Source organism: Homarus americanus, unplaced genomic scaffold, assembly GCF_018991925.1.
Source record: "Homarus americanus isolate GMGI-L3 unplaced genomic scaffold, GMGI_Hamer_2.0 scaffold50959, whole genome shotgun sequence".
Lineage (NCBI taxonomy): Eukaryota > Metazoa > Arthropoda > Malacostraca > Decapoda > Nephropidae > Homarus > Homarus americanus.
In genome coordinates this window covers 121,072-142,864 of record NW_024738769.1, presented here as the reverse complement: position 1 = coordinate 142,864, position 21,793 = coordinate 121,072, and the positions used below count along the sequence as shown (strand labels likewise).

At 45.3% G+C, this 21,793-nt stretch overlaps 1 protein-coding gene across 1 annotated transcript in view; it reads left to right on the top strand.

Moving 5' to 3' along the window:
- Positions 1-21,793, top strand: part of LOC121874353 (NGFI-A-binding protein homolog) — a 166,109-nt gene that overhangs the window by 71,688 nt on the left and 72,628 nt on the right. The window lies entirely within an intron of this gene.

Below are 21,793 nucleotides of genomic sequence, written 5' to 3'. Positions count from 1 at the left end.
TCAGGACGCGATCTACTTTATGGGATGATGAATATCGGGATAATTTAAGTTATCCTTGACGACACGACGCATAAATCTGTTCCTGGTATCCGCCCCACATTGGCTCACCAGTCACCTTAACTCTTAGGAGGCACAATTCTTTTTATTATTATTTGATTATTCATTTTCTTCTTGTCTATTTCTCTGTTGGCTCCCCATTTCGATATCTTTCTGGTCTTTCTCTCTCTCTCTTTCTCTTCCTCCATCTCCCCCCTTTCTCTTTCCCTTCCTCCATCTCTCTCTCCCTCTTTCTCTCTCCCCTTCCTCCTCTCTCTCTCTCTCTCTCTCTCTCTCCATCTCCCTTTGTCTGTCAGGGAGAGACACTAACTCACATTGGGAGTCGGCCTGTCGCTCCTAAACTAACTCACTCCCCCCTCACCCTCCCACCCCCCTCCCTCCCCCCCCTCACCCCCTCCACCCCTCCACCCCTCCCAAGATTGTGCACATTTTTCTTACCGCTTTAGATGGAGTTATTAGAGGTGAGTCTCCATAACCCTTCCTCTTCTCTGTTGGATTTTTGAATTAGTTGTTTTTGAGAAGGACTGTGCTTCCTTCCTCCTCTTCCTTCCTTTTCTTCCTTTCTCCTCTTCCTTTCTCTTTCTCTTCCTCCTCCTTATTCTGTTCCTCCTTTCGCTTTTCTTCTTATTTCTTCTTTTTTCTTCTGTTCCTCCTTCCCCTTTTTCCTCCTCCTTCACCTTCCTCCCCTTCTCATCCACCTCCTGCTTCTTCTCCTCCTCTTCCTTCTTCACTTTCCCTTCTCATCATCCTTCTCCTCTTCCTTCCTCTTTCTTCTTCCTCTTCTTCCTCCTTTTTTTAATTAGTCAGGTCATTACTGAAGAGTGTGAGACCGCTTGGCAGGTATATACAGTGTACCTAGACAGTGTAGGTTAGGTCAGGTTAGGTCAGGTGAGTATGTTATACCTGCGTGACCATGTTGTTGCCGTATATGTATCACCGTGTGTGCCGTAGTGTACAGTATCTCTCCAAGGTATTAGTTCTGTGGTGAGTCAATCAGTATGTCAGTCCACGTCAGGTAGTAGTGTCAGGCAGCGGGCGAGGGTCAGCATAGTGCCAGTGAGTGCCATTGTCGGGTGAGGGTCAGTGTAGTGCCATTGTCGCCATATTGCCTGTCACCTGACCTCCGTGTGTGTTTTGTTTCTTTTGTGTTGGTCTGGCGACTTAATGATGTCTGGTGTGTGAGTTATAAATATATAGCTGACGGCTGACGGCTGACACTTGATTGTTGACACCGGATACCAGGCACACGGCCATAGGCAACCTCCTCCCCTCCTCTTACCCCCTCAAACCTCCTCTCCTTCTCCAACACCCTCCTTCCCTCCCTCCCCCAATAACCCCTCCCTCCCCAATAACCCCTCCCTCCCCAATAACCCCTCCCTCCCCAACAATCACCATTCCCCACATTCTCCCTTCCTCAATACCCAGCCCTTTCCACCCCATCTATCCCCACCCTTCAACAGAACCCCCTACACCCCCTACAACACTGGGGGAGTAAAATAGTTCCCCAATCTTTGTTTTAAGTTGTGACGGTCGGGTCATACGTCTCACCACTCAGTTATGGTCGCAACATGACAAGTGACGTTAACCCATCCCTTCCTGTCCAGAGGTTAAATGAGGAAGCAAACATAACATTAATTTATTACATAGACGCGTGATTTAGAGCCTTGTTAGTTGGGGTACGATTAATGGTGGTGGTAATAATAATAATAATAGTAATAATAATAACAATAGTGATGATGATGATGATGAAGCAACGGTACACGCCCCCCTCCTGCATCTGTGTGTCTGAAGGAGAACTAACTCACTGCAACACCTCCTCAGGGACTCCTCTACATCCTACTGACCAGACCTGTGCATTCCTCACACACACACACACACACACGGGCGTGGGTATTGGTGTATGGGAGTAGATGTGGGTGGTAGCATCTGTTGGTGGTAGTAATGACCCTGGTGTGTGGGTGGGTGGGGGAGGGACGCTCATAGTGTGGATGATGGTAACGAGGATCATCCACAGTATGGGTAGAGTGATGGGCAGCGGCGTCGGTAGAGGAAGAAGAGGTTCAGGGGGAGGAGGAGGAGGAGGTGTTAGGGACGCCAACGGTGGAGATGGAGGAGGAGGAGGAGAGGAGGGGAGGGGCAGGCAATGCACCCCAGGCAAGAAGAAGCAAAGAACGAGGTCAGTTTTTCGTCGTATTCTTTCCTTCCTGCACGGGGGACCCTCAGCCCGGGAAATTTAAACCCCCCGATTTCCCGTTTTCATCCGTATTCGATGTCTTAAGTCGGATGGGATTAGATGCAAATCTCTTAGGCGGATGTGATCGTGGAATTTTTAACAGCCGTCATTCCGCGTGGGCAAAGGAAAGAGATTTAAGACCTCGCTGGGCCAAACCCTTCCTAAAATACTCAACCGGAATGAAAAGAAAACGAGATGAAATTATATGAAAAGTCGTGCCCCCGAGATCTCCCCACCCGCGAACCTCCTCCTCCTCCTCCTCTTCTGCCCTTCCTCCTCCCGCTCAACCCCCTCTCCTCCTCCTCAACCCCCCCCCTCCATAGCCGCCACCTCCCCCTTCTCCTCCTGCGCTTGCCAAAACTTTAGAGTTATTGCCATTTTTATATATCGCAAGCAGAGGTTCTCTTCCCCAGACTGTGTGCCAAAACATCGTCCCTGGCCCCAGCTTCTTCCCTCACCCCTCACCTCCTCACCCCTCACCTCCTCCCTCTCTCCTTCACCTTCACCACTCACACTCACTCACCAGCACGTATACACTTACACGCCGTCATACTTACCAGAGTAAACACACACACACACACTTATCGGCACACACACACACACACACACACACACACACACACACACACACACACACACACACACACACACACACACACACACTCTTATCAGCACACACACACACACACACACACACACACACACACACACACACACACACACACACACACACACACACACACACACACACACACACACACATGACCTTCACCATAAACATTGAAGTTTATTATGTTCACTGTATGTTCCTTTTCATTTCTCTAATAAGCTTCATAGTAAACACCTCCCCCACCCCCCTCCTACACCCCCGTAGTAATGTATTATGTAATAAGTCATTCTGTCCATTGTATATATTTTCAGTCTATATGGGTTTATGAAGTTTTAATTAATATTATTACACAGACACACACACACACACACACACAGACACACACACACACACAGACACACACGGGCAGACACACACACACACACACACACACACACACACACACACACACACACACACACACCTGCACCTGCTCCTCATAAGATTGAATTATACTTCATGTAAAACAGAAATAAAAATAATTTGTGGAAACTTGCAAGAAAAAAAGTTAACATATTTGTGTAGATGGGAATTATCTCTGTGTGTCTCCCCCTCCTCCTCTGCCCCCCCTGTATATCCCCCTCTACCCTGTATCTCCCCCTTTCCCTCTGTGTCTCCCACCCCTTTTCCCTCTGTATCTCACCCCTTCCTCCAGTTTCTCCCCCTCCATACCCTGTTTCTCTCTCCCTCATTCTCTCTCCTCTCCCCCTGTATCTCCCCACCACTACCACCCACTGCCCATGTACTTTCTCTCTCTACCTACCTCCTCTACACTCCTCCTCACACTCCTCCCCCCTCTCTACCTCTACCTCACACTACCCCTCCCCCTCTCTACCTCCTCCTCCACTTACTCCTCCTCCCCTCTCTACCTCCTCCTCATACTCCTCCTCCTCATACTACTCCTCCCCTCTCTACCTCCTCCTCCTACACCTCCTTCACTCTCTTAACATATTCAGATAAAAACAAGGTTTATGTGCTCGTAAAATATGTCCAACTTTAATTGATTTTGCCTCTCTGTGTGTTATTGCCGAAAAATGAGGCTCTGCTAGGAAGGGCGGGGGAGGGGAGGGGGCCTAGCGGAGCATCTCTCATGTAGGAGTTACGAGTCCCCCCACCCCCCACCTCTCTCTATCTCTCTCTCTCTATCTCTCCTTATCTCTCTCTCTCTCTCTCTCTCTCTCTCTCTCTCTCTCTCTCTCTCTCTCTCTCCGTCTCAACGTAAACATTATTACTACCTAATTTACCGCCTCCTTCCATGCACCTCTCTCGTACGGAAAAAGTTTAATTGGTAATACCGTCAATGGTCATCCTGTATGGTGGTAGTGGTGGTGGTGGTAGTAGTGGTAGTAGTGGTGGTAGTAGTAGCGGTGGTGGTAGTAGTGGTGGTGGTAGTAGTGGTGGTGGTAGTAGTGGTGGTAGTGGTGGTGGTGGTAGTAGTGGTAGTAGTGGTGGTAGTGGTGGTAGTAGTGGTTTGTCTTGCAGTACTTCAGCTATATAACCTTTCATGGTGTATGTGGTAGGTTAGGTTAGGTTAGGTTTGGTTTGGTTTGGTTTGGTTAGGTTAGGTTAGGTGGAATACACTTAATGATCATATGAATATAGTTGAGGAGGAGGAGGGGGAGGAAGAGGAAGACGTGATAGGAGGAAGTCGGTGAGCGGGGACATGTGTAAGTCATCCATGTAATTTCTGGTATTGGCTGATGTATCTTCCAGTTCCTCTCTCTCTCTCGTTAACCGGTTTCGTTACACTCGGATAACGCATATTATGTCCGGTTATCGGCCTTTACTGTATTAGGGTTCTTACTCGTAAATCGATGATAATTATTTTTTTTATTTTTTTTTTCCTTCTGGCTCCGTTATTCGGCCTGTGTTGAGAGAGAGGTGCAGCCGTTCGTCCACGTATGCAGTTCTGGTTAGGAGCTCACACGTCTTGACAATCATTTGGTCATTAAGGCGGGCATCACCTCGTCAGGCTGGCTGGCTGGCTCCCTGGCTCTAGCTGGCTCCCTGTATCTCTCTCTCCCTGGGGCGATGACAATTTTTGCCTACACTGGAAATAATTTCTTTTGGGGGAAATAATTTCTTGAGGTGAGGGAAATATTGTAGATCAGGTGGTGATATTTCCTCTTATTTTGAACTTAATTTTTAATATTTGTAATTGAATATAACTCGTGTGTGTGTGTGTGTGTGTGTGTGTGTGTGTGTGTGGACAGCTTACCCCAAACTACTGCTTCCGCCGTTTTCTTCTTCATGAGGAAGCTGTGTCCTCTCCCTCCCTCACTCCCTCCTCCTCCTCCTCTCTTTCCTCCTCCTCCCCTCCCTGTACTCTTCCCTTTTTACTTCTTAGGATTACTCACCCCCCATTAGCTCCCCCCCTCCTTTGTTCTCTCCCCCCTCCCCACATCCCCTATCCTCTTTCTCACGGCCTCCCTACCCACACCATCCCCTCACGACCTCTCACACCCTCTTCTCCTCCTCCTCCCTCCCTCCTCCCCGTCTTCTCCCTTTCTCCTACCCCCTTGTGAGCTTTATATCTCTTCCCCTGTGTCCTTCCTCCTCCTCCTCCTCCTCCTCCTCCTCCTCCTTCCTCTCCCCCCACCTTAGCAGGCAATATATCCTCCCCCCTCCCCCCTCCCCCCTCCCCTCGCCCCTGAGAAAAGTGGGACTGCGGAGGGTGGGAGAAAAAGGGGTTACTTTACGAGTGCTAGCTAAGGCAGTTTGGGGAGCGGCGGAGGTTTAGGAGACGTCTCGTATAGCATTATCATAATCCCAACACCTTCATTTTACTCTTCGGCAAGTTTGATTTTCAGCGAGTCTCTTGTGGGCGGTGTGTGTGTTGTGGTGGTGGGTGTTGGTGTGTGTTGTGGTGGTGGGTGTTGTGTGTGGTGGGTGTTGTGTGTTGTGGTGGTGGGTGTTGGTGTGTGTGTGTGGTGGTGGGCGGTGTGTGTGTTGTGGTGGTGGGTGTTGGTGTGTGTGTGTGTGGTGGTGGGCGGTGTGTGTGTGTTGTGGTGGTGGGTGTTGGTGTGTGTGTGTGTGGTGGTGGGCGTGTGTGTGTTGTGGTGGTGGGTGTTGGTGTGTGTGTGGTGGTGGGCGGTGTGTGTGTGTTGTGGTGGTGGGTGTTGTGCGTTGTGGTGGTGGGTGTGTGTGTTGTGGTGGTGGGCGGTGTGTGTGCTGTGGTGGGATGGGTGTTGGGTGGTAGGCGGTGTGTGGTGGTGGGTGTCGTGGTTAACGGGGTATTTATTGTGGTGGTAGTATTGTGGTAATGTCGTTTTTATGGTGTGGGTGTGGTGTTGATGGTGTTGGGTGTGGTGTTGATGGTGTTGGGTGTGGTGTTGATGGTGTTGGGTGTGGTGTTGATGGTGTTGGGTGTGGTATTGATGGTGTTGGGTGTGGTGTTGATGGTTTTGGGTGTGGTGTTGATGGTGTTGGGTGTGGTGTTGATGGGGGGTTAGGGGTAAAAATAGCTATCATCTTCAGCTAAAATCCAAAATATATGCGACTTATAACATGGAGAGAGCCACTATAGTACTGTACTGGGGGGAACCATCACCCTAACCTCACCCACCTAGGTAATCAACATCCAGGTAAGGTCTTATGGCACTTGTAAGAACATCATAAAAACACATGTGATGTTTACCAAAGTACTGTACTTATATGATACTTATTATGTACTTGACACTTTTTGCCAAACTCCCGTACCTGTAGTTGTAGTGTTTAATATCAATTGTTGATGTTTGACTTGTCATAGAGGATGGTTGATTATTACTTAAGATTTGAGGTCAAGGAGAAGAGTTTTTTATCGCTTTGTGTGCTAGAACGCACCAGGTAGTCTTTCCACATACGCTAGAATGCATCATGTAGTCCTCCCACACGCTAGAACGCATCAAGTAATCCTCCACAATACTACAGTGAACCAAAGAGAGGAGGAGTCCTCTCACACACGCTAGAACGCACCATATGGTCTCCTCCCCACATGCTAGAACGCACTAAGTAGTCAACCCCCACACGCTAGACCACACCAAGTAGTCTCCCCACACGCTAGAACGCACCAAGTAGTTGAGTCGTCCTCCCACACACGCCCGAACGCACCATGTAGTCCTCCCACACACGCTAGAACGAACCAAATGGTCTCCCCACATGCTAGAACGCACTAAGTAGTCTCCCCCCCCCCCCACCACACGCTCGAACGCACCAAGTAGAGCAGTAGTTCCTGAAGTAAGAAGATTTTTACGCATTACAAATCGATATACTTTTATACGCATTTTTCTTTACTTATCAAACACTCGAATATCGTCATTTTAGGGATACGAGGAAGGTGAGCAAGGAAGACAGAGTAGCTAGAACGCACCAGCGGCCTGAATATCTCTCGCCATTCCACTCCTCACCTAAATACTTGAAGGAGCCATGATATCAATATTCCTCCCCTCGCCGACACACCAGAAAGAATATGATTTTCTTCCTCTCATGATGTGATACTAGAACACAACGCTAACTAACCCCATCTTAAGAAAATTAGAACGCACATGTGAGTCGGTGTTATCCCTAAAACTGCTAGAATGCACCCAGATTAATATCCTCTCACAAAAATGCTAGAACGCACCGAGTTATGGAGTTTTAACTTGTCCAGATACAGCTGACTTGGGACTTATCTAAGCGACTAAAAATCCAGGTCATTTTGTCAAGTTTATATGTATTTGAAGGTAAAAAGTTTTGATGTAAGAGAGAGCAAGTGTCTCTTTAATTTCGTGGATTTACTCAGGAGGTTATAGAATTGGAGGACAGTTTCGTGGATGTGCTTGAGAGCTTGTGGAAACGGAAGCAGTTTTAGTGGATTTATTTGAAACTGAAACGTAAACACTATAGTGGGTTTAACTTGAGAGGAAACTTGGAGTATAAACATTAGATTTTCTTGAAACTGAAACATATTTACTTGAGATCTTGTGAAGGAAAAAAAAAGTTTACTCAGGCATTTTATCAGAAAGGTTAAAAAAAACACTGATTTTTTTTGTGTGTCCGGATGTACTCACCAACACATGAAAACAGGAACAAGTTTCTCGGATTAATGTAAGATGATGTGGAAACGGAAATACTGTTTTTATGTAACCCGGATTTACCAAAATAGGATCACAAAGACGCTCTACCTTTATTGCGATATATAATGAAAGTTAAGTGAAGTGAAGGGCTGAAGATAATTAATGTTGTGGTAAGCTTGCCATTGTATCCAGGTAACTGATGTCTTATGTACGCACACTGACCTCTATCCTGATGTAGAATATTCACCTGTTATTACCTGTGTGTGTGTGGTAGGGAGGGAGGGGGGGGGGTTAACGTATACCACAGTGGTGAATCATTAACACCGGTGTTCATAATTGACCAGATTACCTTCGTCTGTCACATTAATACCTGAGCACACCTGGTGATAGCTCATTAAGGTCGCGTGTTACGTTTATCCGACTTTTTGTGAACTTTTTGTTTCCTTTGCCTCACGTGAGCTGCAGTCGAGGGATCCTGGCCTTAATAATCAATGGAGGAAGTTATTACACCTGTATTAGTGACTGGTGATTGGTTGTCTGGGGTCACCTGTGAGCTGTGTAACGATTTGAGGAGGTGTTCGTTAATGTTGCAGTCACTGTGTTTTGATATAACGCTGTTTACCTCGATATAATGTTGTTTACCTCGATATTACACTATTGACCTTGATATAACACTATTTACCTCGCTATAACACTATTTACCTCGATATAACACTATTTACCTCGATATAACACTATTTACCTCGCTATAACACTATTTACCTCGATATAACACTATTTACCTTGATATAACACTATTTACCTCGCTATAACACTATTTACCTCGATATAACACAACCTTCATATAACGCTGTGTATTTGTTACTCCACTACGCTATGATCCTATATGGCAAATTGTTATATATACTGTATATTTATAACCCTAGTATATATTATATTATTCAATGTATAAGATGAACTTCCAGAGCATTTGTGTGACTCTATATCATTTGTCGCCTGAATGTTGTTGTGATTATTTCAAGGGTCGTGAGCTTTCTCTTTTTCACTCTTACTCTTCATCTTTTAAAACTTTCTCTTCTCTTCTTACTCTCTCTCGCTCTGTCTCTCTTTTTCTCGTTTTTTTTTACCTGGTTTTATCTCTCGTTTGATTTTTTCCCTCCCCCCCGAGTGTTTTTTTTTTCTTTCTGGGATATTTTTGCTTCGTTGTTTTCTTCATCGTATTCTTCAGTGTTTTATTTGTTTTATTTCTCTCTCTCTCTCTCTCTCTCTCTCTCTCTCTCTCTCTCTCTCTCTCTCTCTCTCTCTCTCTCTCTCTCTCTCCTTGCTTTGGCTATTTGTTCTTTTGTCGTCTTTTCGTTACTCTCTTTTCCCCATCATCCTTCCAATTTGTCTCTTCTTTACCGTTCTCTTCCTCCTCCTCACCCATCCTTATCTCTCCTCCTCCTCCTCCCCTTCTGTCACACCCGTATATATCACCATTCACTCTGCTTATCTCCTGTTTTCTCTTTCTCCTTCATTTATCACGTTAAGAGTTGTACCCCTAGCCTCCCCCCCACCCCTTCTCCATCACCTTGGCAAGCCATAAGCCAAACCTCTCTCTCTCTCTCTCTCTCTCTCTCTCTCTCTCTCTCTCTCTTTCTCTCTCTTTCTCTCTCTCTCTCTCTCTCTCTCTTTCTCTCTCTCTCTCTCTCTCTCTCTCTCTCCCTCTCTCTCTCTCTCTCTCCTTTTTATCTCAAAGTACCCCACAGTTCATCTTAACCTTCCCTCTTACTTGTTCACCAACACCATCACTATGTCCTCCATCCTGCTCACCACCATCACCATCACCCACCACCATCACTATCCTGCCACCATCACTATCCTTACCACCACCACCACCATCACCTACCACCATCACTATCACCTACCATCATCATCTATCACTTCTTTTAATATCATGACTTTCCAGCAGTAAGGAGTATGTATGTATGTATGTATGTAGTTTAAACTCCCCGAGGACTAAATATCTACATTCCCTTCCTTCCCTCCCCTTCTTCCTCCCCTTCCCCTCCTTCCCTCCTCCCCCCCCCCCTTAACAGAGTCTAGAGGCAACGTGACGAGGTAGAGAGTGAGTCACGTGATATCAAGACGTGTGTTGTTTTATTTCGTGTTGTTTTATTATGTATATATTCATTTTCTTTCTTTTTCTCTCTTTTCTTTCTTTTTTTCTCTTTTTTTCTCTTTAATTTCACTCTGTTTTAATTTTTTTTAGAGGACGGGGGTTCGTATCCTCTCTCTCTCTCTCTCTCTCTCTCTCTCTCTCTCCATATGCATTACAATACACACTCCTTCATTCTTTTTCTTCAATTTTTTTATCCGTCTGTTTCTTTCCTTCTAGTCTTACATCTTTCATTTCTTCATTCATTTTCTTCCCTCCCAGTTCCCCTTTTTTCTTCTTCCAGTTTCTTTTCTTCTCCAGTTCCTTTACTTCTCCCTCTTCCTCCACCCCCCTTCAGTTTCTTCTCTCTTCCTTCCTTCCTCCTCTTCTCTCCTTCCTTCTCTTCCCTCATTCCTTCTCTTCCCTTCCCCTTCCTTTACTTCTCCCTCTTCCTCCCCTCCTCCCCATTCAGTTCCTAGTTCCTCCTCTTCCCCTTTTCTCCCCTCTTCCCTTCCTCTTTCTTTCCTTCTTCCTCTATCATCATTGTGTTCCCAGAAGTCTCTTGTCGCTCTCCTGCTCTGTCCCTTTATTCTCCTTGTCTTTCCTCTCTCTCTCTCTCTCTCTCTCTCTCTCTCTCTCTCTCTCTCTCTCTCTCTCTCTCCTTCTTTCCCTACTAATTTCTTTCCCTTCTTTCCTTCTCTGTTGTCCTCTTCAAAAAATGTGCAAGTATGAGCTCTCTCTCTCTCTCTCTCTCTCTCTCTCTCTCTCCTCCCTATTACCCCCTCTCCCCCGTCCTCTTCTCCTCTCCCTCTCCCCTTCCTCCCGTTGCCTGTCTGCCCCTGTTCTGTTTTTATCACCCCTCCCTCCCCCTCCCTCTTCCCCTTTTTTGCTCCTCCTCTTTTCTCTCTCGTCTACCTCCTCCTCCTCCTCCTCCTCCTCCTCCTCCCTCGTGCTTTTCATCTTCTTCCTCCTCCATATGTCTTCTTTCTCTTTTTTCATCTTCTTTCTCCTTATTCTTTTGGCCTCCCTCTCATCTTCTTCAATTCCTCCTCCTCCTCCTCCTCTCTTCCTCCTCCTCCTCCTCCTGTGCCATAAACCTGGTGCCGGACAGTTCTATAGCGTCTATTTCCGGTAATGCTTTCGTCATCATCGTTCGTCTCTGCCTGCTGTTTTGTCGTTACCGGATGTGTGTGTGTGTGTGTGTGTGTGTGTGTGTGTGTGTGTGTGTGTGTGTGTGTGTGTGTGTGTGTGTGTGTGTGTGTGTGTGTGTGTGTAGGTAACAGGATGCATGTTTGCATTCCTCTGACTTAATGCTTATATCAATATTAGACAACTTCACCACAGCAAGAAGCTACAGTGCAATCACAACCACAGCACAATACCAACCACCACAACCACATCACCAAACCATCACCATAACAGCACAAATCCCCACTACAACACAGCACACCAACAGCACAGCTCACCCCACAACACAGGACACCAACAGCACAGCTCACCCACAACACACCCACCCCACAACACAACACACCCCACCCCACAACACACCCCACCCCACAACACACACCCACAACACACCCACCCCACAACACACCCACCACCCCCCACAACACACCCCACCCCACAACACACCCCACCCCACAACACAGCACAAAGCGGACGCACGACAAAGTTGCATTTCTTTAAGAGCGTGGCGGCCATTCTTGTTTTGTCATCACAGGCGATCAATATGCTTTATAGTAGCCATTACCGCTCATAGTAAAAATACTCGCCCACTAAAAATCACGCACTAACCGTCACTTACATTCATAAGTTTCCCACGCAAATATGTGCTTTCGTGTGGCACCTTTTTTACACTCAGAGTTGGGGTAGAAGGAGGGTGTGGGGGAGGGGAGGGGGGTGTAAAGTGGGGGTTGTCGTGGGGGGGGAGGTGGTGTAGGGGGATGGGGGTGTGTGTGTGTGTGTGAGGCCCAATGTGTGTGTGTGTGTTAGAGATCCAATGTGTGTATGTGTATGTTTGTGTGTTTATGAGTTAGATGCCCAATATTTGTGTGTGTATGTGTGTGTGTATTAGAGGCCCAGTGTCTGTGTGTATGTTTAGGTAGAGGAAGACATTCAAGTCACGTACACACACTTTTTTCCCCCTCCCGCGAATCTGTGTGTATCTTTGTATGACACTGTGTATGAACACTCGTATATCACCTCAACTAAGCTGGCCAGTCACGTAGCTAATTTTTTCCAGTCCACTGTGTGTGTGTACGCATGTGCGTTTTTTTATATACACATGTGCACAAGCGACATTCTTAAGAGTTACGCTTCTCGATGGGTCTGTGTATGTACTCGTGTGTGTGTGTGTGTGTGTGTACCCTTTGTGTGCGTTTTTTATAAAGTTGTGTACACAGTTATGTACGTCAGAAGAGAGTTTTATCCATCATGAGTCCTGTGTGTGTGTGTGTGTGTCATCCAAACCGTGTGTACATATATTTGCATGTACGTAATTCATCTTACAGCCGAGGGTAATGTATGTATGGATTTTAGGTTTTACCGTGGGACCAAATGGCTGTTTTATGTCTCTGTGTGACGGTTTTAACGGCAGCATGAAACTCTTGGCCCCGGTTTACTGGCTTTCACCGGGGGTAGGTACTGGGGTTGGGTACCGGGGTATAACTTATAACCCCGGTATTGATGGTCCTATTCCTTGACACTGATACCGGGGTCTCCTACATCACCGTCAGGCAGGTGTAACACTAACATTAAAGGTCACCTACACCTCAGGTTCCTCTGTATCTCAGGTGTACTTCTTAACCTAACTTAACCTAATTAACCTAACCTAACCTTATTACCGGTACTGGCTTTAATGACACTATTTCGGTAGATATTGTCCTCCTCCTCCTTCTCCTTCCTCACAATAACCCAACACAATATTTGGTCACCTATGATTAATCCGACCTTATATTCAATATCCACAACAAATAACCAAGACATTTTCAAGGTTTTCAAATATTCACACGTGAGAAAACTCGGACGTGTATCATAGAAGGAGCCTGTGTGTGTCTGTGTCTGTCTGTCTGTGTCTGTCTGTCTGTCTGTCTGTGTCTGTCTGTCTGTCTGTGTCTGTCTGTCTGTCTGTCTGTCTGTCTGTCTGTGTCTGTCTGTCTGTTCTACTATGGGAGGGTGCATGATAAGAGTTAAGGTGTGTGTATATATATGGTGTATATATGTGTGTATGTATGTGTGTGTGTGTGTGTGTGTGTGTGTATACTACCATAAAAGACACAAACAGGTGAATGTCATTATCATAATCAACACAGACAGGTATAGATCAGAATACACCCCAGTTCTTGGTATAGACACTGATAGATAGACAGACAGACAGACAGACAGACAGCCAGACAGACAGACAGACACCCAGACAGACAGACAGACAGACAGACAGACAGACAGACACCCAGACAGACACCCAGACAGACAGACAGCCAGACAGACACCCAGACAGACAGACAGACACCCAGACAGACATTAGGAGCAAGAAATATTCTACCTCATGACATGTACTTCGTGCACGTAAGGCTCATGGTAATGCCTTCAGGTTGATACATTAGAAATTGGTTTGGTACCTTCCAGCCCCTGTTGTATTAGTATTGTATGTTCGACTGGTGGTATTGTATTCTCCTGTTGTATTATGAGCATTGTAGGTTCATCTGGTGGTATTGTATTCTCCTGTTGTATTATGAGCATTGTAGGTTCATCTGGTGGTATTGTATGATCCTGTTGTATTATGAGTATTGTAGGTTCATCTGGTGGTATTGTATTCTCCTGTTGTATTATGAGTATTGTAGGTTCATCTGGTGGTATTGTATGCTCCTGTTGTATTATGAGTATTATAGGTTCATCTGGTGGTATTGTATTCTCCTGTTGTATTATGAGTATTGTAGGTTCATCTGGTGGTATTGTATTCTCCTGTTGTATTATGAGTATTGTAGGTTCATCTGGTGGTATTGTATTCTCCTGTTGTATTATGAGTATTGTAGGTTCATCTGGTGGTATTGTATGATCCTGTTGTATTATGAGTATTGTAGGTTCATCTGGTGGTATTGTATGATCCTGTTGTATTATGAGTATTGTAGGTTCATCTGGTGGTATTGTATTCTCCTGTTGTATTATGAGTATTGTAGGTTCGACTGGTGGTATTGTATGATCCTGTTGTATTATGAGTATTGTATGTTCGACTGGTGGTATTGTATTCTCCTGTTGTATTATGAGTATTGTATGTTTGACTGGTGGTATTGTATTCTCCTGTTGTATTATGAGTATTGTAGGTTCATCTGGTGGTATTGTATTCTGTTGTATTATGAGTATTGTATGTTTGACTGGTGGTATTGTATTCTCCTGTTGTATTATGAGTATTGTAGGTTCATCTGGTGGTATTGTATTCTCCTGTTGTATTATGAGTATTGTAGGTTCATCTGGTGATATTGTATGCTCCTGTTGTATTATGAGTATTATAGGTTCATGGTGGTATTGTATTCTCCTGTTGTATTATGAGTATTGTAGGTTCATCTGGTGGTATTGTATTCTCCTGTTGTATTATGAGTATTGTAGGTTCATCTGGTGGTATTGTATTCTCCTGTTGTGTATAATATATCACTGTTGCTATATTGTAATTTTCGGTCATCCTTACCTAACCTAACCTAGCTGTTTATATAGTATGTGCAAGACGTTCTCTGTCATGTGTACAAGCCTTACACCGTGTACTAACACACACACACACACACACACACACACACACACACACACACACACACACACACACACAAAACAGCTGTACAGTAAAAGTCCTCCAAATCAAGACCTATTTTTCTCTCTTCAGATAATCTTGCGTTAGTCTTCGGCCATTTCTTTATTTTCTCGTTACTTAAAAACCTACTCACTTAGGGGGTAAAGTTTTCCTCCTCTCTCCCGTGAACATTATTTTAGGAAACCCATTTGGGAACGTATATTAAAGGTTCCATTAAACTGTGATATTTAATGGCGCCTTTTATATTGCGTCTTGGAAAACAGGAAGGAATTAATGGAATGGAATACTGCCCGTAAAATCTAATGCTTTGTATAATAATAATACTAAAAAAAATGAAGAAAAACTTACATAACACAAAAAAGATTTATGATATTGAGTCTTGTGTTAAGTGGTCTTAAAGAATATTGTCTTATGTGAGTTGTGGTTGATCTTGTCTGTCTGTCTGTCTGTCTTATCTCTTGTTATCGCTCATGTTATCAACGCTTGTCTCAATAGTCACTTGTATCTTTTGTTGATATATTATTTACTGTATGTCTGTGTTTGTCTGTCTGGCTGTGTGTCTATTAACTCTCTCTCTCTCTCTGGCTATCACTCATACTGTCCGCGCCTGTCTTAATATTGACTTTTATAGCGTTACTTTATTATTTATCCTGTCTGTCTGTCTTTAGTTAGTGGTGTTGCTTCTTACAACTTAAGATGATTTACCAACACTACTTCAGGAGACACCCACATGGATATTGATCTGTCTGGTGGGGCGGGGTGGGGCGGGGCGGGTGCAGGATGGGTTGTAGGATACGCCATCATAAGTAGGGGACACGGGTACGTTCCCCAGCCGCCATCCTCCCGCCGGGGTCGTTGACGAGGTCGTAGCCGGCGTGGCCAACGTCCTCGCCTACTGCAGCGCCAGCAGGAGGGAGAGAGGGAAGGAGGTAGTAAAACGTTGTGTCAGTCTGTAGTAACATCGTATAGGGAAGAGGAGGAGGAGATGGTGAAGTGGAAGGGGGAGAGAAGGGAGGGAAGAAGAGGTGGTGAAGGGAGGGATAGAGGAAGGAGGTGAAGAAAGGGAAGGGAGGGATAGATGAAGAAATTAAAGAAATGAGGAAGGTAAAAGAATGGAGGAATGAAGATAGTGACAGAAGTTTATTTTTTTACTCAACCAAGGCAGATTTTTTTTGTATTATTTCTTTTATTATTATTTATTTTTATTACCACAACAAACTCAATTTTCTTACCATGGGTTGATTTATTCTCTGACATCTTGTATTACCAGCAACAAAATCCTTCAATAGAACACCTTAATAGATAATTATTTGAACAGGTAATTTTCAACAGGTTAATTGACAGGTGATTTTCATAGGTCATCCAGGCAGGTTATCTTTATCAAACATTATCTTGCCGGATTATCTTAAATTATCACAATACGTTATCTAGGGATTATCTTAAAACCTCCAGAGTTAAGTTATAGTCTTGGCTAACTTACAAGTGGTGAGTGTTGCAAAGTTCCCCAGCTGAGTGCATCAACCTTGTCGACTTTAGTGGAATATTTTCTGTGTGTGGATGTGTGTGTGTGTGGATGTGGATGGTGCAGGGTGAGTGTGGATGTGGGTGGTGAGTAAGTAAGGGTGTGAGGTAATGCGTGAGTGAAAGTGGGCGAGTGAAATGTGAATGTGAAGTGTTGAGTGAGAGTGTGAAGGTTTTGAGTGAGTGAAAGTTGAGTGAAGGTGTGTGAAGTGTTGAGTGTGAGGTTTTGAGTGTGTGTGTGTGAGGTAAGTGAGTGAGTGAGTGTGTGTGGTGTTGAGTGAGCGACACCTGTAATAAGAATCATTTAATATTATCTTGTCAGCGTCTCTCTCTCTCTCTCTCTCTCTCTCTCTCTCTCTCTCTCTCTCTCTCTCTCTCTCTCTCTCTCTCTCTCTCTCTCTCTCTCTCTCTCTCTCTCTCTCTACCACCCCCTTCCCCTCCCTAGTACCCAATTGCCCTTCCCTGCCTCTCCCCCTCCTCCCCCTCCCCCACCAGTACCCGTGTGCCACTCACCAATAAGTCGTACCGTCACCTTAGATGTTGTTGGGGGGTCGTACTGGCACGGACGACCAGGTGGTGTGCCATACGCCCTTCTTACCCTCGCACCTGACCTCTCTGTCTATTACATTGCGATTATTTTCCTATTTCTTATTCAAGATGGCGGCCGTGGGAGTCATCGTTAGTGGCACAGACTCCGGGGGTGGGGGAGGGGTGGGGGGGATGAGAGGGATGGGGGGGGTCAAAGCATCTCCCTCCCCCCCCATTAAAAAAAATATTACGGATCTTACAGGTGAAGATTTTCCTACTATCATGGAAGGTGCAGTATGAAGTTACATGCTTATAAATCTGAGAGAGAAACACCATTATACTCCAGGTAAAATGTGTATATCACTATTTACCTGTGAGGGTTTTCCTGCCCGTCATAAGTCGCCTGTAGTCTCGACCTCTACCGTCTTAAAACTATTCATTTCTACGTCGATGTTTAGGTTTACGTCGATGTCTTGGTCTACGTCGACGTCTTGGTCTACGTCGACGTCTTGGTCTACGTCGACGTCTTCAGTCTCAATTAGCAAATAATGTTAAGCATGTCTTCAGCTGCTCATGAATATCAATATAATTCTATACATCACTTGAGGGTGGCTGTTAGAGTACCAAAAATAGGCAAGTTTCCCAGGAGAGAAATATGCGGGTTTAGCCCCTTTCTGGGCACAGGCAAAAAATGGTCCGTTTTTATATGGCTTGATATCAAGTGTAATCCTGGCGGGGCGGGAATTAGCCTCCTCCTCCTGGCCAAAAACTGCTGAATGATGGACTCGCTACGTAAAGGTTCCTCTACTGCACTTAAGGTTGGAATTTGTAGGAAACAAAGTGGATTTTTGTCTTTGGATAGTTTTAGCACATAGAGCCTTTTTATCTGGAAATGCATTTACTAAGACCCCCTTGCACAGGAATTCGCAAATGCTAATTCTCCTTGTAGATAATTATCAAAAGAAACTTATTTCCGCCGTTATGGCACCTTGTGGCAAGGGCGGCATTCCCTCGGCGCGGGAGGGGCTTACGACTCTCGTGCAGGCGGCAGGTCGTACAAAAATGACTTATGAATGTGGGTTAGCGAGGAAAAAAATTGGCATAAAACTCTGGGAAAATTTTTACGGTAAGAAAATTTAACGATCCTCAGCAGAGTCGTTCGTTATGGTGGGAAAATGGCCTGGCTAGGAAGGCCACTGGAGGTAGGGACCGGTCAGTTTAAAGGACCACTCGGGTAGAAGGCGCGTCTCCTCCTTCACCCCTGGCCTCCTCCTCCCTCACCCCTGGCCTCCTCCTCCCTCACCCCTGGCCTCCTCCTCCCTCATCCCTGGCCTCCTCCTCCTCCTCCCTGGCCTCCTACACTTGGTTAAACAGCTGGACGGTTGTGATGATTACCGTAAATGTTTGATGTTTCAGTAGGCGACCGCCGGACGTCCATAAAAAAAACGTTTCTGTAAAAAAACTCCGCCCTTTCTTCCCCCTCTAGACGTCGCTATAAGAACAACGTTTTTGTCTCCTATAGACGACCTTGTAAGAACAACGTTTTCTATGTCTTCTATTCCATCTCTTATAAGAATAAAAAAAAATTGTGATTCCAACAGACGTCTATGTATGAACTATGTCTCCGTTCCCTCTAGACGTTCCCATAAGAACGTTTTTATATCCACCGTAAACGTTCCCGATGAGAGTAGGTTATACGTCCTGTTTATGAAGGTGAGGGGAGGTTATCAGGGAAGGAGTGTGGCTTACTGGTGGTGATATGCGGTACACTGGACGGTGCCTCATGCTGGGGAAGTGTGTAATGCTGCCTCTCTCAACACACCTACACCCTCAACACCCCCACACCCTCAACACACCCATCACCACACCCTCAACACACCCACACCCTCAACACACCCACCCCACCACCACACCCTCAACACCCCAACACCCCACCACCACACCCCTCAACACCCCACACCTCAACACCCTCAACACCCCCACACCCTCAACACACCCATCACCACACCCTCAACACCTGTCACCCCTCAACACACTCAACACACCCACTACCACACCCTCAACACACCCACACCCTCAACACACCCACCACCACACCCACACCCTCAACACACCCACCACCACACCCTCTACACTGGCCCCCATTGATCGCTGTGTCCCGGTAATAATCACATGCTCTCCGCGTCATTAATTTCTAATTACGGATATTTTATATATACACATCATCTTCATCATCTTGTCATGGTCACAAATATAGGCGGAGTTGAGAGCGACATTCTCTACTTTATATCAGCACTTAATGGTACTGTACGAGTCTTATGAGACCAACAATAACATTTACGGTCTAATATACAGTATATAGTCTAATACTGTATATAGTCTCCCCAAAATCAAGCGGTGTATACACAGTTAATCTTGTTAAGACTCTGCTTGAAAAATCCCTCAAGTTTTAGATCACTTATAAACAAATTCCATTAATTAATCGCAAAGTAAATTTAGTGAGTCTTGCGTCCTGGAAAATGAACTCAAAACTGTCTCAGTGCGCTTAAAATAAGCGTCAATTGCCCCATTATCCGCTAAAGAACCCCGCACTGTCTCTTTACCCCTGAAATATACACACGAGTGAACCATTTTTGCCCGGCCACCTCCTCGGCCCACCCCACCCCACCTTGCACTCAAACTTGTCCTCTTGCACCCAAACCTCGCGTCTCGTACTCTGACCTCACTCTCACACCGGCGTATTTTGCAATTCTGATTTAACAATTTTAATGAAGTCATATCATGAACTCTTGCACTTTTTACAATGTGTATATTTAATGTAAATCTTGCACCCTGGCAGTGTCTCGTATCTTGCACTCTAGCCACACTTCTTTCACTCTTACCCTTTGAGTTCATAGTGTGTACTCTAGTTCCACGCACAGTACTCTGACCTTCCACTCTGACGTGAGCTCAAACCGTCCAAGAACTGACCTGACATTTTGCCTCTTGGCTTCACACCTTTAACTCCTTAACTCACTCTCTTATACACAAGCGTCACTACTGGCAGCGTCTTGTTGTCTTTCCGATACTAACGTTCTCTCTCACCCACCATCTTGCACTCTGAGGGACCGTGTCTTCAAACTCATCTCTCTTGCACTCTAAACCTTATTGTCATTCACTCCACCAACTTGTTTTATATCTTACACTCTATTAGCGGCTTTTACTCTACCGGCATTACCTGTACTGTATTCTAAACCAGAAGAAATAAAACTTAAACCAAAAAATCCTCACCACACATACGGTTTAAGTTATATACAATCAGTACCTGGGAGGGAGATGTACATTGGTTATGCAAATTGCACTGTGAGGCGACATCGTGTGCACTTTGAGCTGACCAACGCAACGTAAAAAAAAAAAAATAAATCGTTTCTTTTTTCTGCATTTACGGCCGCGTGTTGTGACCAATATGACCTCAGAGTTGGTAAAAGGTTCACGAGGTGTGTTTTGAGTGATGGACTCTCTCTGTGGATGTGGGTCTGTTTATTAATTTTTCCTGTTAGATTATTTTTTTTCTTCTCCCTCATCTTCCTTCTTCATCTTCCCTCCTCACCCCATCCCCCTCCTCACCCCATCCCTCCTCACCCCATCCCCTCCTCACCCCATCCCCTCCCTCACCTCATCCCCCTCCTCCGCCTTCCTCCTCCTCCTTTCCATATACTAAAAGAGCCTCACGACTCCCTCCACGACACAACCAGTTTTTCACCTCGTTAAGTAAGGCTGTTATTTATTGGTGATTGATCAGCTGTAAACGTCTAATTATGGAGTGAAATTATTAAGAGTGAATAGTTACCTGTGAGTCTTAAACAGCCAATGAATATAGATAGACACTTAAGGTGGACAGGTGTGAGAAAGGTGTACTGTACATGTTTTCATTTGTGAGTGGTGGATATAGAATGAATCTAGCGTCACTTAACCCTAACCTAACCTAACTCAGAGGGTGGTAGTGTGATCATTTAACAGGTAACATGGTTTTCGCAATCCCCTATTCCCTTCTTCCTTTCTATTTTACATCCTTCCTCATCTTCCTCTTTGTCTCTCCCTCTCTTTCTCGGTATTATGTTCTTTGGGAGATACACACACACACACACACACACACACACACACACACCTATGACGTGGCTGGGTGGTCATGCAGGCAGCTCACCCTACTCAGGACTCACACACAGGTTAAGAGAGACTGTGGTCAGGTCTACCTATCTGTGGTTCACCAGCTGCTTGATAAATAATACGACCGTGAGTGTAGGCTTACAAACGACCTGATTAAGGTGTTGTAGTACTGAGGTGTATTATAATCAGCGAAACCCAAGTCAATTTCGTGTGGGGGTGTGGGGGGTGGGGGTGGGGGTGTGAGTGTGTGGGGGTGTGTGGTGTGTGTGTGAGGTGTGAGTGTGTATGTGGGGGGATTAATTATACATAATAACGTAAGTTTAATTCAGACAAACATCGACCTCAGACAGACAGACAGACAGACAGACGGACAGACAGACAGGGGCAGACACAATATAAAACACAAGAGGTAGAGAGAAGCAGAGGGGAGAGAGAGAGAGAGAGAGAGAGAGAGAAGGAAGAGGATGAGAAGTAGAGGAAGTAAGAGAGAGAGAGGAATAACGCTGGGTCCACTCACTCAACTCACTCACTCACTCACTCACTCAACTCACTCACTCACTCACTCACTCAACTCACTCACTCAACTCACTAACAAAACACATTTATGGCCTCACTATATAAAGAAAGTAACGAGATCTCCATAAGGGCGAAATTACCCAGCCGAGCTTCTACCTATTATACACATTTTTTG